The sequence below is a fragment of the Canis lupus genome, chromosome 5, assembly GCF_003254725.2.
Source record: "Canis lupus dingo isolate Sandy chromosome 5, ASM325472v2, whole genome shotgun sequence".
NCBI lineage: Eukaryota > Metazoa > Chordata > Mammalia > Carnivora > Canidae > Canis > Canis lupus.
Window position 1 is genome coordinate 19,577,150 of NC_064247.1, and position 21,554 is coordinate 19,598,703.

At 47.7% G+C, this 21,554-nt stretch overlaps 1 long non-coding RNA gene across 1 annotated transcript; it reads left to right on the forward strand.

Moving 5' to 3' along the window:
- Positions 1-172: 172 nt before the first annotated feature.
- Positions 173-15,643, forward strand: LOC125755099 (uncharacterized). Its single transcript, XR_007410684.1, has 3 exons — positions 173-4,741; positions 9,806-9,926; positions 15,266-15,643. It is a non-coding gene; the product is annotated as an uncharacterized LOC125755099 (long non-coding RNA).
- Positions 15,644-21,554: the final 5,911 nt, after the last annotated feature.

Genomic DNA, 21,554 nt, shown 5'->3' on the forward strand with positions numbered 1-21,554 from the left:
CCAGTGAACCGTGGGTCTTTTTACTCTACATCCACATCACTGTTTTGCACGTGGGTGAACGGGATGGTCCAGTGTTATGCAGAAGTGGACACTGGAAGGTGCTTTACCACCTAGTTGAGTCACCTGTCTACACGAAGCATTGCCATCGTTGTTTTTTATAGGTGAGGTAAGCACAACCTGGGAAGTTAAGTGGCTCCTGCCAGAAATCCTTCTTAGGCAATATTCTTACAGATTTCTAGTTCTCCGTGAGATTCATGGTGTGACTTAAATGTTACAAATGAGTATCTTCCACAGGAGGACGATAAAGAGAACCCTAATTAGAGAATTTGCTAATAGCGGGTTCCTGTTTACCTACAGAAGCTCCTAGTATCTTTTGCCAGGCTACCAGTCTGATCTGCAGACTCAGAGGCTCCCACCTGCCTTTCCTTTGTTAGCATCTGCCAATTCTTTCATCTGCTCTTAGGAAAGTGAGGAAGTGTGCTAGGGAGTGGAGGGGGCAGCCCTGTTCCCCTGGGCCAGCAGCCAGAGTGCAGCAGTGGAGATGGGAGCAAGAAAGGGTGGGGAGATTCGGGTCCAGAAGGATTTTAATGGAGACCAGCTGGGTGCCCAGCTGTGTTAAGCTCTGTAGGGGATTCAGAGGTAGAGAAGCCGACTGCCTTATTGGAGCTATGAGACTTATTTGCAATAAATTATAGTGGCCAGCCAGGCACAAAGCAGTAATTGCTAAGGGAGCTCCAAGGGCCTATCATGGAATAAGTCAGGGCATTTCTGTGCAGGAAACCTGTCTCTCCGGTCCAAGGATTCAGGGTCCCACCTGCCTAGGCAGAGCTGGCGAGCTCCCTGAGACCTCCCAAGTAGGTTGTTCCTGGCTGCCATGCCCATGGTCTACTCCTTCTCCGTGCTTGCAAGGTCTGGAGGGTACAGTGGGCACAGGCTCTCTGTCCTTATTAGACCTTCTGTGGGGTCCTGCTTTTCCTAGAAGCGCTGCTGTGAACAAGGGAGCAAACTTGTCATTCCTCGGAAACATTCCTCAGACTCTTTACTACATTTTACTTTTGGAAGTGCTGGGCTCACCCATAATAGGACAAAAGTGGAAATGCTATGAATGCTAAAAGCTGGGAACGGGAGCTGTCAGGATATGGTTTTCCCCAGTCTCCATTGTTTTCTGTGCCCTGCCTTCTCCTGGCCATGCACTTAGGGCCCTTTTGGCTACTCAAGAGAGAGCCCAGCTACACCTGCTTGCACTATTCAGCCTCTCTCAGCATCCCTGCTTTGGATACCGCTCCCCCCCCCACACACACACAACACCTTTCTACTCAGACACATCAGAATGCACTCTGGGGGTATGCCTTGCCCTTGGGACTCTGCTTCCTGCTAACTGATTGGAGCCTAGGGTTCGTTCTTTCTTTCTTTCCTTCTTTTTTTTTTTAATTTTAAAAATGTATTTATTTATTTATTTAAATTCAATTTGCCAACATATAAGACCCAGTGCTCATCCCATTAAGTGCCCTCCTCAGTGCCCATCACCCAGTTGCCCCATCCCCCCACCCACTTCCCCTTCTGCAGCCCAGGGTTCTTTTTTTAAAAGATTTTATTTATTTATTCATGAGAGACATGGAGAGAGAGAGAGAGGCAGAGACACAGGGAGAGGGAGAAGCAGGCTCCTTGCTGGGAGCCTGATGCGGGACTCCATTCCGGGACCCTGGGATCACACCCTGGGCAAAGGCAGATGCTCAACCGCTGAACCACCCGGACATCCCGTCCAGGGTTCTTAACAGCTATTTAAACTGTCTTTAAAAAACAAAAACAAAAAAACCTGTCTTAAATGCCACCACCCCCAGGGGGGTTCCTAGTAGCAGATGGGGCGTAGCTTCCTACTGCTGAGGTCAGGCTGATCTTTCTTACATATTCCAGCACCTGGCAAGTGAGAGGTGGAGCAGGCCAGCACCTCTGCAGACTCACTGCTCTGCTCCAGAGGCCCCGGGAGCAGAGCAGTCCCAGGGCATCTACTGGAGGGTTTCCACTGGGAGCCGGTGCCAGAGCTGGTGCTGGAGCCAGTGCTGGAGTAAACCAGGCTGTGGACTCTGACAGAATGGAGAGAGCAGCCTTGCTCCAGAAGCCGCGGATCTCCCACTCATGTGCCTCTCGTAGAGCAGTGTGTGGACTCCAGGAAGGCAGGGGCTTTCTTGGGCTGGGCTCATCTTCTGAGCCTCCTCCCTTCTGAGGGATTTTTGGCTGTGGCATCCGATGGGGTACAGGCCCAGTCTGGGGCTCCAACCACGCAAGAGTGTGTGTCCCTGTGTGAGTGACTCAGCCTCCTTGAACTTGGTCTCCCACCTGTTAAATAGGAGTCTGGGCCTAGTGGTCTCCTTGGGATTTGCCTCCTCAGCTTTAAGTCAAACCTCTGTTCCCTCTGGAGGCGTCTGCCCCAGCATGGGGGGCACCATAGGTTCCGTAGGGTGGTGCTGGGAGAGATGAAGGATCAAGCTGGCTCCCCATGCTCACACCAGGACCCCACTCACAGCTGATCTCCCTGAAGGCTTGCCTTCTGGGTCCTGGCAGCAGTGGGCACAACACCAGGCAAACACATTTATTTTTTAAGATTTTTATTGATTTATTTATGAGAGACATACAGAGAGGCAGAGACTTAGGCAGATGGAGAAGCAGGATCCCTGAGGGGAGCCTGTTGCAGGATTCGATTCCAGGACCCTGGGATCACACCCTGAACTGAAGGCAGATGCTCAACTATTGAGCCACCCAGGTGCCCCAGGCAAACTGTTTTAAAGCTGTTTTTCCCCATGTCCATTTGTCCAGTGTCTGTGTTGGGGTGAAGGGCTCCAGGATGGGTAGTGCCCCTTGACAGGCAGTATTACACGTGCTCTCCTAGCTCCCTCCTGACACCCTAGGCTCTGTGTAGGGCCTCACAAGCCCCAGCGTCCCAAAGATAGTGAGGTGATTTCCTCCCTCCCACAAAGACCACAGATGTTCTCCTTCTGCCTGTTTTCTCTTGGCAGCTCCTAAGCCAGCCTCAGGATGCCCTCCACTCCCCTGCCTACCCCTGCAGACAAGGAGGAGGAGCAGCGAGGAAAGGTTTGGTTAGAAACATTAACAGGCAGCTTTGGTCCAAGCTGTCCTCTGGCCCTGGCCATGTGACAGGCGAATCCTTTCCCATGGCCCCTCAGATTGACCCTTCCTTCCCATTTGCCTAGGATCGTCCTGGTTTTAACACTGAAAGCCCCATGTCCCCAGAAACCACCATCTGGGCAAACCAGGACAGTGGGTCACACTAAGTTCGCTGCCTGACTTCCATATAAAAGGCGTTCTGTAAAATCTAGTGCCCCTCGGCCTCTTCCAGTCCTCTTTCATTCTGACCGAGCTTAGAAGAAGCCCGCCCTGGCGACCCAGCATTGGAGGCAGAGAAGTTTCCCGGGAATTCTCGAGGTCTGGCTGTTCTGCAAAGGCTACAGCATGAGCAGATGCTGCCTTGGCCCTGGGATCCTTGGAACAAGAGTGCCCTGGGGTCCTGGCTGCCCCTCCTTTCTGATGGTGGTTCCTCAGCGGGCAGCCAGCGCAGCTGTACCTCCCCTTGCCAGCCTGGCCCCCGCCCAGGCCCAGAAGCTCTCCTGCACATTGAAGGAGGCTAGGAAGGTGAGGTGGATGTAGTGCCATTCCTGGAAGCCACAAATAGTGATTTCCCAGTTTGCCCAGGTCTCACTGATTTCTGCTCCCCAGAACTGGTATGGGGCTCAGCATGGGGTGCCCACTGAGCTCACTGGGGCGGAGGAGGGTGTGCTGTTGTCTGGGTGGGCCTCTCCTCCGGCCTCCGCCATCCAGAGAAGAGCAAAGAAGAGGCTGCCAGACTGCTGGAGCCCACAGGGATTTTGTGGGGTTTGTTTTTCCTCAGCACCGTCTGCAGAGGTAAGGCCATGAATAAAAGAGTGAGGGAAGATTTACTGTTCCCTCAGTTGGCAGTGGCCCTGTATTTGCACAGCGGATCCGGGCGAGGAGGGGCTGGAGCAGGTGGGGGCGATGCTGGCACAGGGAGAAAGTCTGACTCCTGGCAGTCTTTTCATGAGGACCTTGGCTAGAGCTGCAGGCAAGGCTGCAAGGGGGCTTTCTGGCCATGTCTCCAACCCCCGAGGCTGGGGCGTCTTCTCCCCTCTCCAACCTTCTTGCCACCATGAACCCATAGCAAGCAGCTCAGGTCCCAGGACCTGTAAACCCAGGGGCATGTGGTGGGCCTTACAGGGTGCTGCCCACGAGGACCCCAGAGAGAGGGCTCCAGCTGGGTGCATTCATCATCCATGGCCCTGGTAATGACACAATTGAGAAATAACTTTCATCATGGCCTAGCCTCATCTGGGGCTGGGTGGGCCTGGGGCTGGGGCTGGGCCTAGGAACCCTTCAGCTGTGAGCAACCTTGGACAGGGTCCAGTATCACCTCCCCATACACGTCTAAGACCATACAACCATATGTTGGTGACATTGTCCTGTTTCTGGGGCCAACAAAAGATGGACAACTTTTAAATTAATTAATTAATTAATTAAAGATTTCATTTATTTATTCATGAGAGACACACAGAGAGGCAGAGACACAGGCAGAGGGAGAAGCAGGCTCGCTGTGGGGAACCCGACGTGGAACTCGATCCCAGACCCCAGGATCATGGCCTGAGTCAAAGGCAGACACTCAACCACTGAGCCACCGAGGCGTCCCAACTTTTTATACAGTCAATCCCAACAGGTCAGAACTGGTGGTGGGAGGGAGTGGAAGAGATGAAAGTCTTAGGGACTGGGGATGGCCCCTGGGAAGTGATATCCATATGGTGTGTGTCTGTATCTGTGTGGTCTGTGTGTGGTTTTGTGTATATACCTATGTGTGAGGCTCTACAGAATTTCTCCCCTCACCCTGAGGATGTGGATCTAATTTTGGCCAGTTTCCAGGTACAGGGCTCCCACCACCTTTCACTTCTCTCTCCCCATTGTGCTCACACTTTGTGCACACATACACACACACACACCACCTCAACATTTTACCCTGCCAGGCATGATCATAAATTACTAGGAAGTAATTATTCATGGCCCTGGTAATGAACACAATGGCCATCACAATGGTCATATGTAGGAAACAAAGACCTGTAGTCACTTGTTTGTACATGTGTGTGCACGTGTGTGTGTGGTTGTTTCCCCACAGGGGCTGCTGAATCTTAAGTCAGCCTCTCAAGACTGCTTCCCCCAGGTCCACTTTAACATTTGTGGGGCTTAGGTCAGGAGTGTGGGTGGAAGGCCATATACCATCTTGTCTAAAGAGTTAAAAGTAACATATCAAACTAGCAAATAAAGTCAGGAATGTCTTGCCATGACAAATAAACCTTCTTAAAGATGTGGAAGGCCAGATTCAAATTTAGAATCCTAGAATCCCTGGATTCTTCCCCGGAACGTGGCTGGATGGGAAGAGTCGGCATGTGGCCACCTTTTCTTCCCACATCCTGACCCACTCCCTCCTACGCAGAGCCCTATGTGGACAGTCCTATGGGCATTCCTCCTGCCTAGGGCTGTGTCCACCAGTGGGGTCTGCCCTCCGGGAGAGACCTGTGTAGCCTCAGGGCCACTTGAATTCTAGGATCTAGAAGGGGACACATGGGCTGTGGGTGGGCACATTGCCTCAGCCTTGTGAGCTTCTCCCTTGAGGGAGGGTATGGTCAGAAAGAGCCAGGACAGCAGGATCAGGCCTAGGGTGAGGCGAGTGAGGCAGGGCTCTTGGGATCACACAGGATGGGCCGGCTCCTCCCTCATGCTGGTACTGGCCCTACAGGACAGGATCTTACAGAGTGAGCAGCCCAAAGCAGGGCAGGCTTCTCTCTCTGGTCTCTATGGGAGCTGAAATTTGTTGCAGCCCATTGAGTGAGACAGAGGTTAAGATTGCAGAGGTAGATCCCCTCTTCCGTGTGCCTCCACTCCTCTAAAGTACTAGAAAGCACCTTTGGCCACAGTTCAGGGAACTCCCCTTCACATCAGCTCAGCCCTATGGCAGCCCCTGCCCTCATGCTCAATGGAAAAATAGAGACATTCATTGTGATTCTCACTCATGTGGCCACTCAGAAATTAACTGAGATAAGCACAGGGGGAAACTCTAGTGGACAAATGGATTGTATTCCAGAACTCTGTCACAGAACAGAATTAATTTAAATGAAGATGAGTTGGGACGCCTGGGTGGCTTAGCAGTTGAGCATCTGCCTTTGGCTCAGAGCACGATCCTGGTCCCGGGATCAAGTCCCGCATTGGGCTCCCTGAGAGGAGCCTGCCTCTCCCTCTGTCTATGTCTCTGCCTCTCTTTGTGTGTCTCATGAATAAATAAATAAAATCTTAAAAAAAGAATGAAGATGAGTCAAGGCTGATTAGAAAAATGGCTGTGTAGGGTCAGGGAAGGTCTGTAGGAGAGGAGCCAGGATACAGTCTGTAGGCATTCTGGAGAGATCTGGATTAACCTTGTATGGACAGATTGTCTTCCCGGAATGCCTGTGTTGAAGTCCTAACCCCCAGTGTGATTGTATACTGAGACAGGGCCTTTGGGAGGTAATTAAGGTTAGATGAGGTCTTCACTGGTGGCCTTATAAGGAAAGGAAGAGACACCGGCACGCTCTCTCTTTCCTCACAAGCACAGAGAAGAGGCCATGTGAGGACACCGTGAGAAGGTGCTCACCTGCAAGGCAGTAGGAGAGTCCTCACCAGGGACGGACCTTGATGGCATCGTGGTCTTAGACTTCAGGCTTCAGAAATGGATTTCTGTTCTTAAAGCCATGTGCTCTGTGGTATTCTGTTGGGGCAGCCCTTGCCGATTAATATCAAACTAAATCACCATAGAAGATGCTCATAAAACAGGAGAATAAATACAAGAGCAAGCATGGGGTGTCGCAGTCTGATGTGGAGTCTGTGGCTCAGGTATCTGTTGCACCATGTGTGGAAGGCAGTTAGGGGAGGCCCGGTCAGTGGGGAGAGAAGGGTGCTGGTCCCAGGAACCCCAGAGTCTGGGCTCTTTTCCTTTTTCTCCCTTTTTAACGATATTTTTTTATTCATGAGAGACACACAGAGAAGCAGAGGAAGAAACAGGCTCCCCACGGGGAGCCTGATATGGGACTCGATCCTGGGACCCCAGGATCACGCCCTAAGCCAAGGCAGATGCTCAGCACTGAGCCACCCAGGCATCCCCGGAGTCTGGGTTCTGATCTAGCTTTCATTGCCTGTTATTGAGCACAGCTGTCTCTGGATTTTGTTACGTTCCTATTTTCTCCTCTAGGTAATGGGACTAATAACATATGTCCTGTGTAACTCACAGAGTCAAGGCAAATTAAATGACAAGAAAGCTTTAGAGATCATGTAGAGCTAGGCAAATGTAAAAGGTTATTGATTCGAATCTGTACTGGCACATCTGCCAGTTGTCATGTTTATCCAGTCAAACCCCATTTGCTGGATGTCTCCTTGATGTCATGACCCATCTCAAGCCTGGAGCACCCAGAACTGAATAAAATAACAATGTCTTCAAGGGGTTCATGATCTGGTTGCAGACAAGCACCAAAAACTGGTCTGAGAGCAGTTTATTTGCTGAGAGAGCACAGATATGAAATATTTTGAAAGAGTTTGCTGCAATTACTGTACAGCTATTTACAGACAGATGCTCGTTGCCAAGAAAGGACTGAAGTGATAAATGTAGAAATTTCCCACCTACTATCAGCATGTAGGGTTTTAAGAAAACCAGTGGAGGCAAATGATGTTTCGATCGTAATCTCCAAAGTGTGGTTTCCATACCAACATATTTGTGCAGACTAGAAAGCCCAAAACAGAACAGCTGCCTCTGATTCACAAGAAGGCGAGCCTTGGTCGAATCAAGTTTTTAGTAGAAAAGACTAAGCCCCCAGCCCCTTCAGCACCCTGCCATGTTGTCTGTGCTCCCGTACACAGACACACAAGCACACAATGGTAGGTGAGCTGGGGCCTTTCCAGGGGTCAGATCAGGCTCTCAGTGGCGTCTGGGCTCTAACCCTGGCCCATCACCGTATGTGTCTGGGGCTCAGCTTCCTCATCTGTATAGTAGGAGTGATCCTGCCTCATCGGTTTTATTATCATGAAACTGAAATCACATTAAAGTTTTTATTATCTTGAAAGAGCAAGTAACAGAGTAGTCACACAGTCCAGAACATAACTTAATCACACTCCTAGGAGGCAGGCAGGGTGGCATGAGAGGCCGTGTTGTTTTGTGTCCACCTTGTGAGGACGTCACCATGGAGGATCCAATCCTCCCTGATTTGTCCTGCTGGCCTCTGCCCACCCACCCTCCCTCCCTCCCTTTGTCCTCCCTTCTCCCGACTCCCCATTTGCCTTTCCTTTGTTTTTATCACGTGCCTCATGTGTACCAGAATGTAGAGATAAATATCTCACTATTTCAGCAGAAACTCCTAGTCATGTGTGGATCTCTTATACCAATCATTTCAGTACTGGGCCAAGGGTCAGGTGCTGCAGGAGCATGAATAAGGCATGAGGTTGGGTAAGGAGATTCTGTGAATGTCAGAACTGAGCTGAGGCAGGGGCAGGGATACAGCTGGGGGTGGGAAGAGAGAACAGAGCCTTTGGGACCAATGGAACAATGTGAAATACCTGGTATTTCCTGGGAAACAGCAAGTGGTTCTTTGCAAGTAGTTCTATGATTGTGGACCCAGAACAGGGTCTGATTCCAGTGAGTATGTGGCAGCCTGACCAAGAGGTCCTCACTTTATCTAATGGGAAGTGGAGAGGGAGCCTCTGAGACTGTTAAATCAGGAGAGAGTCATGGTCATATATAATAAGAGTATAAATGTATAATGGAGAGAGTATTCTGGAAGAGACGGGCAATTTGAGGGGCACCAGCACGCCATCATAACCATTAGAGTAGGGTTTCAAACTGCTTTTGAAGATAAAATCTTTATTTGGAGCCCTTAAATATATGATACAAAGCAGTGTTTTATTAGCATGCCTTTATTTTATCATTGCAAATTGGCAACATGTACTTAGTATAAAATCAATCAGTGAGAACAGTAGTGTCATTTTGATGAATATAAGAAGTATAAGAAGTCACAGGCTATGCATCAAACTACAGAGTTATATTCACTTCCAGATCCAGTTTACTTGCAGATTTTGGTTTTGGTTGCATAGCACCAAGGAATCCTGACTTACCCGCTAAAGTCATTGCTAATAGCAATGAGTTTTGCACAGCTTGACTTTCAGTCTCAAGACATGCGTTAATTAAAAGAGGAAAATTTCATTCAGAGGCTTGTATAAAAATGAGTTAATTTTGTAACCTAGGTTAATGGGCTGGTGGTCTCCCAATACCAAAATTGGGTATATAGCACATTTTCTTTCTTTCTTTTTTTTTTAATATATAGCACATTTTCATTATGGTTTAGATGGCTAAAATATGTTTAAAATGAGATTTAAATCAACTGTTTGAGAAACCCCAAGCCACAGATGGAAATTGAAGACATACGATTTTATTCCTAGCCTGAGTTAAGGGTATTAAGTGGCTTATTTGTGTTGGGCATTCACCAGGTGACAGCAGCTGGTCCTACCATGGCTGAAGTTGAACAATTAGGTTACATTAATACTTTTTGGCGTGTGGGTTATATTAATACTTAATATACTTCTTCAGTTGGATGTTGACAGGCACTTCTCTCAAAACTGGCAGGAGTGGAAAGGTGGGGTGGGTGCATTAGGTTTGTCTTTCCTTTGGACAGCATATGGTATCTGTATAATCTTGGTACTTATCTGTGATTTGTAGCATTGGGAGAATCCAAGCAAAATGTCAGAATATTGGGAGACCTCACATCCATTTGGAAACTTCTACCCATGTACACTTGTGAAGCTTCCATGAAGCACAAAAGCCCCCCAAGAGGAAACTGGTAACAGCTCCTTTTACTAAACACCTGCTATGTAGTAGGCACTGTTTCATGCATCTTATATTACCGACACTCTTCATCTTTGCAACAATCCTAGAAGATGATTGCTCTCATTATCCCCATTTTGAAGATGAAGGAATTGAAGTACAAGGAGGTTAAGTGTCTTGCTCAAGGTCAGACAGCTAGTAAGTGGCAGAGCTGGGCTTCAAATCCATAGTCTGGCCCTAGAGCCTGCATACCCAACCCTGTCCTGTCTTGTTCTCTTCAAGGTGAGAGTTTACATGAGATGCCTGAGCTCCAATACCTTTTAATTAGAATGAACATTGCATTTGTCCCTTAATTATTCCAAGGAATATCCTCAGTACAAGTCATAGAACATGTTTTTCTTTAAAAGATTTATTTATTTGAGAGAGAGCGCGCAAGCGTGAGTATGCACAAGTGGGGGAGAGGTGGAGGGAGAAGGAGAAAGAAAATGTCAATCAGACTCCTCCTGAGTGCAGAGCCAGATGCAAAGCTTGACATAGGGCTCAGTCTCACAACCCTGAGATCATGACCTGAGTCAAAGCCAAGAGTTGGATGCTTAACCGACTGAGCCACCCAGGCACCTGAATATAGGTTCTTCTGATGATGTTCAGGATGGGGCTTTTAGTGGAAATTATGCAGTGTGCAGTGTAGATGGGGAAAGGGACTTAACATATATGTGAACTTTGTTGAAATGTATTTTTTGGAGATGGGCTTGAATCCTCCATGGTCTGGATTCATGATACTATCATGAAGCATCAGGTATCATGGAGTCAATAAACTGTCCCGGGGTCTATGAGCCAGGCAGCCTTTCTCTCTCTGTTAATTGCAAGATCTAAGATACCAAGAGGGTAGGACAGACCCGGTACAGAGAACGTGGTGGGATGCTGAAGCTCTGGGTGAGGCATGGTCCTGGTTCTCAGGCCCTCCTCACATCCATACTTTTCTGGCATTGGTCCTTCCAAGTAAAGAAAAACAACCCATTAAGCCTCCACTGAAGGTAGGGGGCTGAGAAGCTTAAAAGGAGATTATAATGAAAGTGAATTGGCAAAGCAGCTAAATTGATAGGAAACAGCAGGGTGGGGGCAGCCATTGCAAAACCAGTCTATTAAGACAAGGTCCCAAGAGGCCGGGCTGGATTTTTCTCAAAAACAATGCTGAGCTGAGCAGACTGAATAAATGAAGACATGTAAGTCTTCGTTGCACGGATTGGCACGAGCAGCACACTCTAGGAGCAGGTCATGGTCAGAATAGCAGCTGACCTGTTGGCTGGGTCTCAAAGCTGAATTTGGAAAGAGTTTATTTCAGGATGAACAAAAGGAATCTCCTATTGGGAGAGCTTGTTATCTATCTCTGGTGCTCACACCAGAGCATGAAAATCACATCAAGGAAGGATTTAATGAGTTCTTGGAGCTTAGAGAGCAAAAGGACTAGTGAGGGGAATAGAGAGGTTTGGGGAAGCTTCTTGACCCTGTGGGATCTCCAGTGGGAAGTTCAGCAGCTTCCCTGGACTCCTGGTGGCACTGTGACCCTAGTGAACTGAAGCCATGATTGCCATGTGACCCTCGAGGGCCTCTGCTCAGGTTCCAGTGTGCTGTACATATCCCTGGGGGTTAGTCTGAGCATCATGTTCAGAGATCTCATACCTCTACTCACAGCCCACACACTTCTAGGTGTCAACTCCCAGAGAGTGTGCTGAGCTCAGGTCTCTCTATAAGCAAGGAGCTGGTTCCAGCCCAACTACAGCTCTGAGAATGAGTGTGTGGTCTCTTTCCATGTGGCCAGACCACTGCTCCTGGTTGAAAGGAGCAGGGAGGGAACCAGTGCTCTGGGGCACCTCCTTTGTATCAGGCACCGAACCAGACATATCAACTACACTGGTTCAATACAGCTACCTCCACTTGGTCTTCACCCTACACCACCACCACCTCATGATTTTTCTAGATACACACTTCCCCATCTCAGGTTTGTCTACAGCTCCTCAGTGTCCTCAGGATACCGTTGAGCTCCTGAGTTGGGTACACATACTCATAGAAATTCCAGGTCCTTCCACTTCCCTAGGCCAATTTCCCTCACTTCATCTTTTGAACCTGCAGATTTGGTGTGTCTGTCACAGCTGCCAGGCCCCTGCCATAGGGTTCTCTTCCTTCACAGTAGGAAGATGGGATTCACAAAGGAACCAGAGTCATCAGTGGTTCTCAACCCTGGTGTGTTAGAATCACCCTGGCAATCACCCTAAAAATACCAATGATAGGCCCATTTCAGAAATGTTGATTTAATCGCTCTGGGCTGGGGCTCAGACTTAAAATTTTTTTTGAAAGCTCCTCTATTGGATCTAATGTTGAGGATCGATAAATTGTGTGATCAAAGCTGCTGAGGGCTGAGGAGTGAGCTGGTTTTGCACCCAAGTCTACCATTGAGGTAAGAGTAGAGGTGGAACTGTCTCTAACTGACCAAGGCAATCCTGAACATTCTAGTCCCAGATTAAGGGGGATAAGAGACAGAACCTGGGGGAGGACTACTCATTCTCTTGCTTCTACAATCTTGAGTTTATGTTGAAATCAGCACAGTGCAGCTTTGATCAGCTAGAAAACTAAGGTGGGAACCTATAATAATGCTAAGATAAATCTGGATCTAGGATGTTCTGGATCCCTCCACTCACTGAGGGGCTCAAGTTCATTGCCCTTACCACATGCAATGCTCCCCTATCTCCTTCCTCCACATCTCCTCCCTAAGCCAGTGATGGAGAGGCACAGACTCCTGTGACCAGGAGTGAGACTTCCTCAGTCTTAGCCACATGCAGGTGGGCTCATGGATGGTGAATGTCTCACCTTGCCAAGTTCTGTGCATGTGTCTCTCTAATCTACCTGGGCTTTTCCTCACTAGGTTCAAGCAGAGACCTCTCTCAGCTGGTGGACCTGAGGTTCTTTAGCATGCATCAGAATCACCCGAAGTGATTGTTAAATGCAGAGATTCTGTAGGACTAGGGTGGGGCTTGATAATTTGCATGTCTAGCAAATTCCCAGATGGTGCTGGTGCTGCTGGTCTTGGCAGCACATTTTGAGAATCTCTGCTTTAAAGAACAGACCCGGCACCCCTGGGTGGCTCAGAGGTTGGGCCTCTGCCTTTGGCTCAGGTCATGATCCCAGGTCCAGGCATCAAGTCCCGCATCAGGCTCCTTGCCAAGAGCCTGTTTCTCCATTTGCCTTCGTCTCTGCATCTCTCTCTGTGTCTCTCATGAATAAATAAATGCAATCTTAAAAAAAAAAAAAAAAAGAAAGAAAGAAAAAGAACAGATCCTTTCAGTCTGGGTTCTCCAGGTATTAACCCAATTTAGGGAGAATCAAACCCTGGCCTACTGGAAATCTAGGATATAATGCTGTGCACAGCCCTCTCCTCACAGAAACCACCAGAGCAAACGTTTTCCAGATTCCTCCAGCATCTCCTTTAACAACTATGAAATACAATCCTTGTCCTTCTGATGATTTTTCTCCTGCCTCTCAGTCTTTTCTTCTTTTCTGGCTCCGTTTTCTATCTTTTCAAACACTCCAGTCTGTTTTATGACTTGGCTATGCCATTGCACATGATGAATTCTGTGCCCGGGATTTCCTTCCCTTTTCTCCATCTGGATGTTTTATTTGCCTCTTTTGGTTAGAAGGAACAGCTCCTCACTCAAATTACTTCATTGTATAGGGACTTTATTTTAAAGATCCCAAGGGAAGCTGAGCAGATCTCAGGGAGAGCAGGAAGAGGTGGGTGGTTGTGATTTCAAGGTATCTGAAGGGACATTCGCAGCAGAAATTTGCGTGCATTTCCTCAAATGTTTGGCCACTTAGTGACTCAGCAACTCTGTGTGTCTACTCCTTATTCTGCCTTCTACTAACTAACATGCTTCCCCAGTACTCTGTTTTTCATCCACTTTATAGCTTTTGCCAGCTCCTCCTCATCTTACTCCATTTGTATTTCCTTATAACTTTAGCTTGAGCCATGGCTTATGTTCTACCTCACTGACGATCTTTCAGATAGGGCTACAATCGGGGTGTTCAGTTTAAAGCACTTCTAGAATGAGGGAGGAAAGACTTCCAAAAATCTTCTTCATAAAAGCAATGAGAGGGGCATCTGGGTGGCTCAGTTGGTTAAGCGTCTGCCTTCAGCTCAGGTCATGATCCCAGGGTCCTGGGATTGAGCCCCAAATTGGGCTCCTTGCTCAGGGAGGGTCTGCTTGCTGTGCTCTCTCATTCTCTCTCTCTCTGTCAAATAAATAAATAAAATCATAAAAAAAAATAAAAGTAATGAGAACACTGGCAAATATAGTCAAAATCAACTTCAAGAATTCTGGAATTTAACCAAGTTATGCAACAATTTGTGGATCATTTACTCAAGAAATGGCCTAATGTCAGCAAGAACACTGTGTTTCTTTAGTATTTTTATCTTGCCCTGTTTCCATTCCCCTTTCCCCAGCTCCACAGTAACCTTGGAAGCCAACAGCCTCACAACTATGGTTTCTGTGAAAACCAGCAGCATAGTAGCCACAGAAGAGGGCAGAATGGGTTCGGACTCTCCAAAAAGAGAAATGTTATTATTTGAGTCATATGGAAGTTCCTGAAAGACAGCCATTCTCAAGGTGTGTCTTTAGTTGACTCAACTCAGAGCTCAGACCTGTGGGACACCATCAAGTCACCAAAATGTACATTAATGGGAGTCCCAGAAGGCGAGGAATGAGAGGAAAAGAGAGAAAACTTATAATGGCTAAAAACTTAACATATTTGATTTAAAACATTAATCTATACATACATAAAAAAGCCTGACAAACTCCAAGAAATTCATGCCTATACTCATTATAGTCAAATGATCAGAAGCCAAAGACAGAGAAACTTGAAAATGGCAAGAGAGAAATGACTCATTTAAAGGGATCCTTCGGGGATCCCTGGGTGGCTCAGCAGTTTAGCGCCTGCCTTTGGCCCAGGGCGTGATCCTGGAGTCCCAGGATTGTGTCCCGTGTTGGGCTCCCGGCATGGAGCCTGCTTCTCCCTCCTCCTGTGTCTCTGCCTCTCTCTCTCTCTCTCTCTATCATAAATAAATAAATCTTTAAAAAAAATAAATAAAGGGATCCTCCATGGAGTTAACAGCTAACTTCTCATGAGAACCCAAGGAGGCCAGAAGCTGTGGAGTTACATATTCAGAGTCCTGAAAGGAAGATTGTCAGCCAAGAAGTTTATATTCAGCACAAAAATCCTTTAAAAATGAAAGTGAATTTAAGAATTTCCCAATCATGTCTTCTTTTGACCTCTTTGGGTGCTTTAGAATATGATCTCTTTCAGTGTTGATTCCACTCCAGTACTGTACACTGCCACCTGCAGGGAGGACAGATGAAGAACACCAGGTGGAGGAAGTTGCTAAATCCCTTGTCTTGGATGAAGATTAACCTGAAATAATATGATGTCATCATATCCATCAGAATCAAGAGAAGACATTATTAATAAGAAAGGCCTGTTGGCATGGTGGAACTGTTATCTCTAAAGCTGTAGGAGGGGATCCCTGGGTGGCGCAGCAGTTTGGCACCTGCCTTTGGCCCAGGGTGTGATCCTGGAGACCCAGGATCGAATCCCACATCTGGCTCCCGGTGCATGGAGCCTGCTTCTCCCTCTGCCTATGTCTCTGTGACTATCATAAATAAATAAAAATTAAAAAAAAATTTTTTTTGAATAAATAAATAAATAAAGCTGTAGGAGGAGATAGCCCAGCCATCCCCAGAGAATGGTCTGATATGTGATATGGGGTTTGCAGAAGGCAAAGGTGCTAATTATGGGAGAGCATGGGTGCCTCCCTGTCCTTGGATGCTGTAGACTGAAGGGAGGACCATGGATGAACACAGATGGATGAGAGCTGATACATGAGCCCAAGGATTGGTGGTGGACCCTTGGTAGCCTAACATCCTGGATTCATCTTCTGTCGACACAAGTGAGTATCAACAAAAGAAATGTGACAATACCATCCTGGTCACCTAAACTTCAGTAATTCCATGAAGGAATTACTGCATTGGCCAGCAGATCATCTCACCAGGCTGCCCTCTTGGAACCAGGACCCACCTATGACAGCCTGTGACAACCACATTGCTCTGAGCCTAGAGCTTTCTGGGAATCTGGTTAATCCCACATATGAGGTAGAGCATCTGTGAGCTTCCCAAAGGCAAGAAATAGAGAACAGACCTTTGCAAGTCCTAGTTCAGGCTGGTGGTGTCCCATCTAGATGATACTGCTAGCCCTTCTCACCACAGGTCTTAGGCTTATGAAAGAAAGCACTGGCCCCCCTGAGGTGTGAGGCCCACCCAGGACAGGGGCCTATGGGCTCTGATCTAAGGGTTTTACTGTTCTCAAGTTTACCTCTTCCTATTAGTTACCCTGTTGGTTAAGTGTTTCTCACTTTAAATAATTTCAGACAGGGAACCTGGTTGTCCTAGCTATTATTTTTGCTCTAGCCCAGTAGTACTCAGAGTATGGTCCAAGGACCCAGGGATCTGAGACTCCTTCAAGGGATCTGTATGTTTAAAACTTTTCATGATAATACTAATATTTTGTTTGCCCTTTTCATAATATTGGCACTTCAAGAACAGTGGTGGATAAAACCACTGGCACCCTGGCATAGATCAAGGCAATACTGCCAACCTGTTCTAGCAGGTTTTCACCACCACATACTCACATTAAAATAAAATAAAAAATCCAGTTTCACCAAAGAGTATTTTTTTTTAAAGATTTTATTTATTTATTCATGAGAGACACAGAGGGAGAAAGGCAGAGACACAGGCAGAGGGAAAAGCAGGCTCCATGCAGGGAGCCTGATGTGGGACTCGATCCTGGGACTCTGGGATCAGGCCCTGAGCCAAAGGCAGATGCTCAACCACTGAGCCACCCAGGAGTCCCTAAAGAGTATCTTAGATGAAGCAACCGAGCACTAATTGTATTAAATTTTGACTTTTGAGACAAGACATTTACATCTTTTTTGAGCTTGTGTGGTGCACCCACAGAGCCCTTCTGCTGTGCACTGAAATATGGTGGGTGTGTCTAGGAAAAGCACTGGTATGACCGAATTGCAAGCTGAACTAGCCACTTTTTTCACAGAATGTCATTTAACTTATAGATGGAAAAACTATGGTTTGCAGATTTGATATTTTGCAGGGATTTAAAAAAATGAACAGAGTGAGTCTACTAGTTGAGGGGAACAACTGATGAGTTGATAATGATGGCATGTGAAATTTCAAGTGAACATTAGGGTTTTTGCATGCTTGTACCCACCGGGAACTGGATAGCTTCCTGGTACATAGAGATGTTCTGGTTGGTGGTGATATTAAGGAGTCTGAGCAGATAGAGGGGAAGGTCAAATGTTCTGATTTGGACTTGATAGGTGTGAGGTGCTTTCGTTACAGAAGGCAGTCTTAGGGAAGGGGCTGGAAGTCACACTCTGAGAACCTGAATATGTAGGGCTGAAGTGTTCCTGGACAGGCACTGCCTGAGGTGACACAGGTGGTCTGTATCCTTTGTGGGACCATGTGAGCTGCTTCCTCATGTGGATGAGAGTTTCTCTAGAAGTTTACAAGTATCATCAAGCTACTCCGGAGCTCCTATGGGGAAGGCTTGGGAGAGGTTAGCAATTGAGGCTGGTCTCAACCCTCTGCCTTTACCCTGATTCCATTTGTCTGGGAGGCTCTGGGCATCCTGGAAAGTGACCTCTGAGACCCAAAGGGGAGAAGGGGACATAGATTGGCTCACTTACCCTGACCATGACGATGCTAAAAATAAATGGCTCAGCATCTAAAGCTCTGCTCAGAAGTGAGCTAGACACCCCCAACCTTCTGCAGCATATCAGATACTGTGTTTTTTAGAAATCCCAACTGAATCCTGAGCATTGCTTGCACAAACATTGCGGGCCAAAATGCAAGGGAAGACAAACAAGTCCGAAGCCCTGGCAGAGTGACTGAAGCCAATAGAGCAAGAGAGGGAGCGAGCTGGCAAAGCATCAAAGTAAAGTCAATTTTCTTCCGAGACTCCAGGCTAGTTGCAAATGCAGTAATCAAATATCTGGAGGAGCAGAGAACGTTTCCTGGGCTAGGGCTGTAGCAAACGGTCCCCTCTGATAGAGGTGTTCTTACTTAACACTTCTCTGCAGATTTCTGCCCCTGAGTGAGGTGGTGCCTAGCTCAGGCCTGTGGTCACAACCCCCATACCCACACCAGCCCCAAACTGATGACAGTGGTTTAGAGGTGTGGGGAGGTGTGGGGTGGAGTTTGACACGAAGGGATTTTAACTAAAACAGAGATACTGGTCCTGAGTACTGTGAAGTCCTTAACAGAAATCTTTCAGATGTAAATGGGTCTTATTTGTCTCTATCTACTCAGTCTGGTGCTGGCTGGCACAGGCAGCCGGTGCTCGGTAAATATTTGGCATTGTCCTGGGAACTGCTTTACAAGAGTAATGTAGAAGGGATAAAACATCCTAGGCTGGGAGGGAGGAAAGTCATCATGGGGCCAGCAGCAGAGTATTTGCCCTCCCCTGTTGGAGGAATAGAAGAGAGGGCTGCAGAATTGTGGCAGAAGGGCTGACCTAGGATAGCAGGAGAGGGATGAAAGATCTCTGATGAGGATAGAAATGCAAGGGTGGATGGATGTCCTGGCAGGTCTCCTGCACGCTGGAAGGAGAATGAGAGAGACCAGGCCCCAGGCCGAGTCTCCCTGGCTGCCCCGTTCTTGGACAGAGGCATTGGAAACTAGAGAGGACACTGTGCCCTAAGCGGGCAATTTTGCCAGCAGGGCCTCTCCGCAAACCACAGTTCCACAGACCTTTCTCAGCACTTATCCTCAGATACTTCTGATGTCTTAACATTCACCAACTCCGTGGCTCCCCAGTACGTGCAGCTGTAAGTCACCCACCTGCATCCATGCAGTCATCCGCTCACTTACTCATTAATTCATTTGAAAACCCTTTATTGAGTGCACCCTGTATGCCAGGCACATGCTAGGGACCATGAGTCAAGTAGTGCAGTCATTCTGGGCCAGCTGTGTCAACACCATCTGATGTGTTAGTTACCTAGGCTGCCTAACACATGGCCCCCAGACTTCCTGGCCTAAGTCAACAGTGACCATCTATCATCCCTCATAGTTCCTGGAATTTCTGGCTTAGGGCCTATTAGGAAGCTGCTCAGGTTGCAGTCAGGGAGCTTGGGTGGGGTTGGAGGACCTGCCTCCAAGGTGGCCCATTCACACAGCTGGCACGGCGGTGTTGGGTGCTGCTGGGAGGCCTCACTTCCCACCCCTGTGCACCTCTCCTCAATGTTGCTTGAGTGTCCTTACAGGATGGTGGCTGGAACAGCCCCAGATAAACGTGGCAAGCTGCAACTTCTTTTGTGACCTTGCCTGGAAGTCCCACACCATCATTTCCACAATATCCTGTTGGTCACACAAGCCAGCTCTCTGTTCAATGTAGGAGGAAACCCCCTCATGAAGCAAAGATCACACGGGCCTTTTGTGAACCTGGAAGCAAGGATCACAAGGGTCTTTTGTGAACCTGGCTGCTTGTGAGAAATGTAGATTCTCAGGACTGACCCAAGACCTACTGAATCTGTGCAAGTGGAGCCTTACAATCCGTGTTTGAGCAACCCTCCAGGTGCCTCTGTGGCACATGCTAAAGTCTGGGAACCACTGCAGGGATGTAGGATTCGGTTCCCACTCTCACGTTGCTCCTGGCTTAGTTTCCGTTACTGAGCAATCAGGAAACAGCGCTGTGGCAAGCATGTGGGAGGTTAGGGATGCTTTCCCAGCCCAGCATGCGAGCTGGGAGGCTCATGCCTTAGCCTGAACTCCTCTGCCTCTGCCTCTCATTCCTTTCCTCTCCTACCTGGGCCCCCTGCTGTAGTCTGATCTCTCCCCTGTCGCCATGCCCTCCCATTATGCTTGTTCTCTCTTCTGTGGAATGAGCTCTTATAGATGGGACAGCATCTGTCACGGTGCCGGGCACATAATAGTTGCTCGATAAACCCATCCTGCTTCCATTTACCTTGTTCTGGATTTCATGTGGGGAAGACGCAGCTCCTACGCCCTTCACTCAGCCAGATTCTAACCTTTCTTCAAGCCCAACACAGGGCTCCACGTCCATGAAGTGTCTCAGACCTCATCTGCCCTAGTTTCCCCTTCCGCAAGTTTCTGAGCACGTAGAGTCTGACTCACACGAGTCCTTGATTCCACTGATGCATTCTGTCCTGTGTATTTCCCCTAAAATTTCCCAAGTGTGACAATCTTTGCAGCTCTTTATTATTATCTGAACTTGCCTTATTATTCTGTTTTCTTTTTTTCCTTTTTAAAAAAGATTTTATTTATTTATTTGAGAGAGAGAGCAGAAGTGGGAGTGAGAGGCAGAGGGAGAGAGAGAAGCAGGCTGCACACTGACCAGGAAGCCTGTCACGTGGCTGGATCACAGGATCCTGAGATCATGACCTGAGCAGAAGGCAGATGCTTAACCGGCTGAGCCACCTAGGCACCCCTTATTCTGTTTTCTTGTTGCTTCCTCTCACCACTGCCTATGTAGCAGCCCCTACCTCTACCATTAGGCTTAGATCACCTCCCCCACTCATCCCCTGGCCCCTGTGAGAGAATAGCCTCCAAAGTCAAATACCTCTAAATTGGTTTATCTTAGCTAATGAGCTCCTACAATGTGCGTGCATGGCCCCAAGGTAGGTCCTGGACTGTGGGAAGAAGTTCCATTTTATTTTATTTTATTTTATTTTATTTTATTTTATTTTATTTTATTTTATTTTATTTTTTATTTTTCTTTAATTTTTCTTTGAGAGAGAGAGAAAGAGAGTTAGAGAGAGAGCATGCACAAACAAGCTGTGGGGAGGTGCAGAGGGAAAGAGAGAATTTTAAGCAAACTCCACTCCCAGTGAAGAGTCCAATGTGGGGCTCCGTCTCAGGACCCTGAGTTCCTGACCTGAGCCAAAATCAAGAGTTGAAACTTAACTGACTCAGTCACCCAGGTGCCCCAGGGGAGTTCCCTTTTAAATGCTATTCTGTGGAACATCTCAGGGCAGGGAGGCACGTGATGGGGCAGAGAGCGTACAGGCCAAAAGAACTACTGGATTCCTGGCTTTTCTGGTTACCTGGTGATCCAGGGCCAGTCCTCCTCACTGATTCAAACTTCAGTGTTCCATCCGTGAAATGGTGCTCAGGGCCACCCACATCTGAAAGATCATAAAATACCCAAGTAAGGAGTAGGTACGATAGAATTAAGCTATAAAGTTGCCAGGGAAATGAATGCTAATACTTGACAGCAATTATTTAACAATTCTTTATTAAATGCTCACTACACACTCAACCTGTATCAGGCTCTGGATATCATAGGGCGAGAGAAGTCCCTCAATTCTCACTTGAGGGATCCCTGGGTGGCGCAGCGGTTTGGTGCCTGCCTTTGGCCCAGGGCGCGATCCTGGAGACCCGGGATCGAATCCCACGTCGGGCTCCCGGTGCATGGAGCCTGCTTCTCCCTCTGTCTGTGTCTCTGGCTCTCTTTCTCTCTCTGTGTGTCTCTCATGAATAAATAAATAAAAAATAAAATCTAAAAAAAA